Source organism: Lampris incognitus, chromosome 13 (genome assembly GCF_029633865.1).
Source record: "Lampris incognitus isolate fLamInc1 chromosome 13, fLamInc1.hap2, whole genome shotgun sequence".
NCBI lineage: Eukaryota > Metazoa > Chordata > Actinopteri > Lampriformes > Lampridae > Lampris > Lampris incognitus.
The window spans coordinates 44,272,165-44,280,839 of record NC_079223.1 but is presented as its reverse complement, the minus strand read 5'-3'; the positions used below and the strand labels follow the sequence as shown (position 1 = coordinate 44,280,839).

At 47.0% G+C, this 8,675-nt stretch overlaps 1 pseudogene; it reads left to right on the top strand.

Annotated features, from left to right (window-relative positions):
- The first annotated feature begins 3,201 nt into the window (after positions 1-3,201).
- Positions 3,202-4,536, top strand: LOC130122552 (exportin-6-like; annotated as a pseudogene).
- The last annotated feature ends 4,139 nt before the right edge of the window (positions 4,537-8,675 follow it).

Here is an 8,675-nt window from a genome sequence, read left to right as displayed (position 1 = left end):
GAAAAGGCCATGATAAAAGGCAACAGACTAAAGATTCTTCATAATTCCGTTATAATTACCCTCTTTCAATGTTGTGTAAATTGTGTAAACACAACATTGCTCTCTCCTCCGTTTGCTCTCCCTGAGGTTTCTTCCTATTGTAACCGGTTATTTTCTTGCCCGGTGCGGGATTCGATACGAGGTGTACTGCACCACAAGGCGACATCGCTAACCGCTCGGCTAAAGTGTTAGACCCGTTAGCTAGGGGCTAACGTGTCTTATTAGTAGTTTACACTAGTTTTTCCCCCTGTTGAAAAATTTTTTATTTTTCATTTTTTAAGGATTTGTTCCTTATCCGATGCGAGGGTCTAAGGACAGGATGTTGTGTTGCTGTAAAGCCCCCCGAGACAAATTTGTAATTTGTGATATTAGGCTATACAAATAAAATTGACTTGACTAAAGATGGATAGCTAGATAGATAGATAGATTGGTCACAAACCTTTTCAAGTCTGAGATCACATCCCAAGTCCAAATGTAAACCAAGATCTACCACTTGCACACAAAAAAGACGAAAAAAACAAGCCCACAATGTAGTTCTACTTTGACACTTTATTTTGTTAACTGTCAGCCATAAACCAATTGTTTTTTTTCAATGCCCCAATCAAATACTAAATAATACTATTTAACAATAATAGTTTAATTTAATAATAATACCAAAATACTGGCCACAAAAATCCCCACCCATCCAGAAAACCAGGTGCCCATGTTTAAGCCCTGAAAAGGGAGTATAAACGGACACAAGCTTTCCTCTGGTCACGTCTGTAATGACTGAGGGGAGAAAGCGAGGCGTCCCTTAACGTAGCTCAACAGCTCTACTCTCCCCCTGCTGGAGACCTTTGGTAACTACAACTACCCAGTACTGCTGGCGTTAGGGTGAGTGACATTATCAACACAAAACATATGGAAACACAGGAATTACTGTTCTCAAACTGCTGCATCTGACAACAAACATTTTAAACATAGGCTAAATATAACGTGAAAATGCTGGTAATGAACATTATTCCATCTGTCACACTCACTCTATCGATCGCAGAGGTCAGAGAATCACTGCCCAAAGTGAACACAAGGAAGGCTGCCAGGTCCTCCAGGAATGCTCCGACCAGCTGGCTGAGGTCTTCAAAACTATATTTAACCTCTCATTGTCCCAATCCATAGTTGTGGTATGCTTCAAGACCACCTCTATCATTCCTGTCCCCAAGAAATCAACACCCACATGTTTGAATGACTAGTGACCCATAGCACTCACCCCCATTGCCATGAAGTATTTTGACAGACTGGCTCTGGCTCACATCAAAAACATTACCCCCCCACACACACACACACATTCGACCCACTTCAGTTTGCCTACCGTCCCAAAAGGTCTACAGAGGATGCCATTGCCACTGCCCTGCACTTTGCTCTGACCCATCTTGAATTTAACAACACATACATCTGGATGCTGTTCATAGATTATAGCTCTGCTTTCAACACTATCATCCCCGCCAAACTAACCACCAAACTCCTCTCCTTTGGCTTCAACCTCTCCCCCTGTAACTGGACTCTGGACTTCCTGACCAACAGACCTCAGTCTGTTAGGTTAGGTGACCACACCTCCTCCACCCTGACCCTCAGCACAGGTGCCCCTCAAGGCTGTGTTCTGAGCTCCCCTCCTTTTCTCCCTCTTTACCCATGACTGCCTGCCAACTCTCTTCATATATAATAGTTAAGTTTGTGGATGACACCAAAGTCATAGGCCGTATCACCAACAATGACGAGACGGCCTACAGGGATGAGATTCAGCACCTCACATCATGGTGCACCGCCAACAATCTCCTGGACATCAAACATCTAGGCACTTGTGAAAAAGGCCAACACATGCCTGCATTTCCCGAGGAGGCTGAGGAGCGCCCATCTATCCCCCAAAATACTCACCAACTTCTACCACTGCACCATAGAGAGCATCCTGACCAGCTGCATCTCAGTGTGGTACGGCAACTGCACATCAATAAACCAGAAAGCTCTGCAGCGGGCTGTCAAGGTGGCCCAGCATATGACCGGTACCCAGCTCCAAGCCATTAAAGACATTTATCACAAATGCTGCCTTTGAAGGGGTCTCAGCATCAGCAGAGATCCCACCCACTCCAACCATGGACTGTTCTCCCCCCTGCACTCTGGGAGGCGCTACAGGTACCCAGACACAGGAAGCTGGGCAGCTTGAGACATGGGAAGTTGGGCAGCTCAAGAAACAGGAAGCTGGGCCGCTCGAGACACGGGAAGCTGGGCCGCTTGAGACATGGGAAGTAGGGCCCCTCGAGACACGGGAAGCTGGGGCCGCATGAGACATGGGAAGCTGGGTCGCTCGAGACATAGGAAGTGGGGCTGCCTGGGACATGGGAAGCCAGGCCACTGGAGACATGGGAAGCTGGGCCACTGGAGACCTGGGAAGCCGGGCCACAGCAGACCTGGGAAGCCAGGCCACTGGAGACACGGGAAACCGAGAGCCGGAACCAAGCAACCTCGAAAGCCACCGGTAACAGCCAACCGGGAACTCAAAGACCAAGGACCCCACTACTTTGGGCAGCTGGAGGGTAGGCTGGTCGTTGGCAAGGACGGGTGGTGGATTGAGATCAGGCCAGGCATCAGCACAGGTGGGTAGCGGATCGAGATCGAGCCAGGTGTCGGCAAAGGCGGGTGGTGGATGGAGATCTGGCCAGGCATCGGCAAAGGAGGGTGGCAGATCGAGATCAGGCCAGGTGTCGGCAAAGGCGAGTGGTGGATTGAGATCAGGCCAGGCGTCAGCAAAGGCGGGTGGCAGTTCGAGATCAACCCAGGTGTCGGCAGAGGCAGCTGGAGGCTTGGGAACAGGATCAGCCTGGATGTCAGCAGAAACAGCTGGGTGTCTCCGTAGTGTGGTGCTGGGCAGCTGAGACTCTGGGATGCTGGGCAGGAGAGACACTGGGCATCGGAGACTCTGGGACACTGCGCAGTGAAGACTCTGGGGAAACATTAATCCATCCATCCATCATCCACTTATCCTGCTCTCAGGGACGTCTGACGTCCACATCAGTCTGTCTCTACATGGCATGCATTAAATTTGTAATCTGCTTCAGCAAATATATTAAAAAACTATACAGCAGTGTTTGATAACTGGGTGGACTGACACTGTGCTGCCTACAAGACAAGATGGAGATCTGCAGTTACCTGCCTAAGCTTCTACTTGCCCAGCACAAAGCCATACCCTACTTCATACGCAACAAACTCTGCAAAGTCATAGTGGACATTGGCCGTCAGGATTGGCCAATGTTCTACCGTGATTTCTTTACAAACACCCTACAGTTGATCCAGTCCTAAGCCCTAGCTTCTTTAGGACTGTTTCTGTGAAAAACCACATCAGAGGAGCTAGCTTACCCGCAAGAGGACTTGAGCGTTGCAAGGAAAGAGTTACGGAAGCTGCTGCTGGAGCACATGCCGACAGTACTTGCACTTCTGACATGAGAACTGCTGCAGCAAACCCTACCTGTGCTAAGAGACATAGTGAACAGCATCTCAGGGGAATCAACCAAGTCATGGTAGATCTGCTACCAGAGCATTCAGGAGTCTGTCCAAGTGTCCCTCAGCCTTTTCCCAATCTTCATTCAGCATCCAGATGTGACGGATGAAATGTTGAGCTTCTTCTTGACGCTGTTTCAAGCCCTATGAGTGCAAATGGGTGTTCCCTTCACATGACAGATAATCCACACCTTCATTAGCATGTTCACCAGGGAGCAGCTGGGAGCCAGTATCTTACAAGAGGGCAGCGCAGGCTGTAGAGTGGTACAGAAGTTCCTGAAAATCCTGCAGGTGGTGGTGCAAGAGCTTGGTCAAGCTTTCAAACCCTTCCTACCCAGCATCCTCTCTCTCTGCATGGAACATGTTTACCCCATTGTGGCAGAGCGATCATCCCCAGACGTCAAGGCTGAGATGTTTGAGCTACTCTACCAAGTACTTCACCAAAACTGGAGGTACTTCTTCAAAACTTCAGTCTTGGTCAGTGTTCAGAGAGGAGCCACAGAAGGTACCATGGAAAATGAGGCGCAGTTCACAGCTGCCATGCAGGCCTTTGGGCAGTCTATCCTGCAGCCAGACATCCACATCTTCAAGCAGAATCTGTCCTATTTGGAGTGTCTTAACAGCTAGCATAAATTGTACAACAAAAAGCTGTTTCGCACCTCCATGTTGTTCCACTTTATCAATGTGCTACTGCAAGTGCTTCTCCACAAAAGTCATGATCTTCTCCAAGAGGAAATGACCCTAGCTGTCTACAACATGGCCTCTGTCGACTTTGATGCCTTTTACTCAGTTTTCATGCCCGAGATCCTTAATGGCTGCCAGGGTGTAGACGCTTACCAGCGAGGTGTTCTTGCACAAGACTTCAAACTTGAACGGGACTTGCCATCATTCACTCAGAGCGTGCACAAACTGGTGAATGACCTACCCTATCACCAACTGTGTAATAGCTACAGCACAATGTCTGTTTGAACCACTCCATACATCGACTACGATCTTAACGGAATTACCTGTTCTGACCACGTTGCCCCACGTGCCTCCTGGCCCGTCATCCAACCCAGTGCCACCTGTTCTAGGGAATAGGAAGGCGTACCACAGAGGATGAATTGTCTGGTTGGGCAACTGAAGATGCTGCTTACGTTTCTCTTGATTTCTGCTGTAGAGGGTTGGCGTGTTTTTTTTAAATTTTTTTGTTTTAATTTTAAGCAGAGCCTTAATTTATTTGCCAATAATGATTTGGTGAGAAGGATGAACCTGGTCTAAAATTAGGTTTTACTTGGAGCCGCCTGAGCCAAGCTGTATATCCCATGCTTCAGCAACAAGGCTGGGCTGAGCACTTTCCAACTGGGTTTGGGTGTTTAAAAATGTTCGCTTTGATTCAACTTGGCTTCAGCTTTTTCATCTCCAAAGGAGACAGACTCTCTCGGCCATAAGATCCCCACTCTACAGCCGTAAAGCTGTGCTCACGGTCGGAAATCTTAAAGAGACAGTGTACCTATTAACACTGAATCAACTGACTTAAGTAACTGCTGGGTTACACTGCCACCTGGAAAAAGCCGTTTCTTGGGCAAACTCAATGTCTCTCTTCTAGATGGTAGTGAGAAAGAAGCCTGGCTCTTCTTTCAGTAAGGTGTCCCTCAACACACTGAAATCCTCCGAAGTATACGGCAGGCTGAGCAGATCTGCTGGGACCATACTTGGTCAGATCGTACCGTCACATCGAGAGCAGGAATTGAGGACCCAAATGCAGACAGCGGAGACAGGCCAGGATAGGGCAACGCTCTAATGAATGAAAAACTAACAAAAACAGGAGCGGTAGATACAGACAAGCAAGGAAGGCTCGAGACAAGGTTTGAAGCACCCAGCTACCAAAAGTTAACATAACGATCTGACAAAGAGTCGGGGCAACCCGGGGAACTAGTATAACTGCTGGGGAGCCAATCCCAATCAGGGAAATGGGGAACAGGTGAGCAAGGCAGGGCAGGAACAGAAATGGCATGCCCATCAGGGAATTGTGAACTGGTGAACCTTGGAAACCCAGACCACGCAACCATGACAAATCTGGTTTGATTTCAAGTTTTGCCAGTGATTAGCCTGCCATCTCTGAATACCCATCCTGGCAAGGCTGTATTAGCACCCCAGGGGCCCCTGGGCACTGACCCTCCCCATACACCACCACCCCCCCCACACACACACCACACACACCCCACCCGAACCCCCCCATTCACCGCCCACGCCCACCCCAGCCTTAATTACTTTTTTAGCTTCGAGTCAAGTTGGCATGTCATATTCACCAGACCATAATCACACACCCATTGGTCAAAGGCTGAATAACCAGTCCAGCTGAGCAGGTACAGCTATACAGTTGAATAGACCAAGTACTGCCATTTCCCTCACAAGTCACAAGACAAGGAAACAATGGATTAAATCATCCTGAGGCAGTGTATGATTCTACACTATGGCAACATTTGTGTTCACTGAAAACCATCCGAGCACACCAGTTATTACTGATACATAATAATGTGACTGACTAGGAATGGGTTTACAACAATGCCATCCTAAGGTAATCGCACAGCACAGCCGAGTGCGGGTTTCAAAATAAGGCTCATAAAGTGAGCTAGGCAACTTCACACAGAACTGCAAAAACCAACATATAATGAACTTGACAAACATATTCTAACACAATATAGCAGCATCACACCACAGTGATGCAATACACATGCTATGCAAACAGCATATCAAATAAACCCATCCACACTCATACAGCATCACACAATCACAACAGATAATGCACAGACAGCATAATGAAATGGTTCTTACCTTTAAGTACTTCTTTCTTGACTTTTTTTTGCAAACTGTGATCAAATCCTCAAAATCCAGTTCTCTCACAAGCCCAGGCTTGATGGACATCAAAGAGAGTGCTGACAGTCTTTTCTGACCCATGGTTGTTCTGAGTTCTTTTTTTTTATCCGTTTCAGTTGTGAAAATGTCCTCTGTCCCTCGCAGTTGGATACAAGCAGTGTGAGAAAAAGCCTGAGCGCAACAAAAACGTTGGGGAAGGTTGTCTGGAGTCCATTCCTCAGCACAACTTGCAATGCATTTGCAGGAGTCTTATCTTGCTCGGTGCTGACAAAAGACCTAAATTGGATCAGCTCATCAGCTTAGGCCTTGTCCAAGTCAGTTGGATATGAAGAGGAAAGAGCATCAGCCCATTTGGGGAGATCAGTGTTGTCAAAGTTCATGTCAAAAAAGATACTAAAGTGACCATTGATGCCTCTGTATGCATCCAGCCATCTGCTCAGTCCTGAGAGCAAACTGTCAACAATCACATTGAATGTCTCAATTTGGACATTTTTACTTCCAGTGGGATCTACTTCACTGTAGACTGCCTCATGGTCAAAGGCTCTTCTTTTTCTCATGCAGTGAGTCTCATAATGGTAGGTCTGTGTCACACCATGATAGCCTGGGCAGATGTCTCGAAGTCGGCAAATGGCCCTCATACTGATGTAAAGTAAGTGCGCAGTGATTCCAAAAGGCACACAGCGGTCATTAGGTCCAAGTCCCTCTGTTGCAAGCTGCTGCTTGTAAGTTTGAATCAGTGCAGCACAGTGTCCCAAAATATGGTCATCAGTGCAGTCTCCAGCTTCCCAAACTTGGTATAGAGCACAGCGGCCTCGCACCATGTGTTCTGTCACTCTTCAATTGTCAGATGCCAGCATCTGTAAGGCCCCACTTATTTCACCAGAATTTTCACAAAGCGCTGTTGTGGAGTCCGCTCTACAACTCCATCTCGTACTGGAGAGGGATTTTAGCGTCAGTGTGATGTTGGTAGTCAACAATTTATTCCATCGGTGGGTGGAAGCGGAGCAAAAAGCATATAGTGCTTGTAGTAAGTCAGAAACTGGCTTGTTTCCTGACAACTATTTTCAACAAAGTTCCCACCAACCAAATTCAAGGAATGTGCCACACGTGGAATGTGATGAATGAATGGGTTGTTTTTCTTGGGATGAGCTTGTAACCCATTATATTTCCCAGACATATTGGATGCATTGTTATTTGCCTTGCCATGGCAATTGGAGATATCCAGCCCCAAATCGCTGACCATCTTCATCACACAGTCAGGCAGACTCGAGCCTGTGTGATTGTGAATGGGTTCAAATCCAATAATTAGCTCAACTACTTTCCCTTCCTAACTCAAAAATTTGGAACACAAGTCAGTTGGTCCACGGGAGACATATCAGGTGTAGAGTCTACTATCACAGAGAAATACTTTGCTCACTGTAGTTCCGTAGCAATTGCTTGCTTTGTTTTGTCACCCATTAGGCCGATGAATTCTTCACAAATAGATGATGAAAAGTATGAATTCTTACCATGGCCCTTCGGACCATACTTCAGAAAATGTACCTTTAAAAGTGGATCAAACGGTGCGAATTCCCAGGTAATTACCGTTGTGTGGGGATTCCAAAAGTTCACCATCTCCCCGGAACGGAAGTCTAGACAAGTCAATTAGCCCAATGTCACAAATTACAAATCTGCCTCAGGGGGCTTTACAGCAACACAACATCCTGTCCTTAGACCCTCTCATCGGATAAGGAACAACTCCCTAAACAAAAACACAAAAAAAACCCTTTAACGGGGAGAAAAAATAGGAAGAAACCTCAGGGAGAGAAACAGAGGAGGGATCTCTCTCCCAAGACGGACAACGTGCCATGGACGTTGTGTTTACACGATTTACTGAATACAACATTGAAAGAGGATAACAGAATTATAATGGAATTATAAATTTCATGAAGAATATGATGTGCAGGATGCCAAGCAGTGTCCAGGCGCCACTGGAACAGCCCAGGACCCGAGCCACGTGACCACCATCACCACGTAAAAAAACCCAACCCAGGATAATAACAATTATATGGATTTATAAGATATATAAAAAGAAAATGTGATGAGGGGAATGCCAAGCATCGCCAGGTGGTGACCACCGTCACCACGGAAACCTGGGAGGAGGACCGACTGCACGTGCACACAAGGGAGACTCACAAGACACCATTCACACACAGAAGAAGAGATAGAAGACATCATTCAGAGAGAGAGAGAGAGAGAGAGAGAGAGAG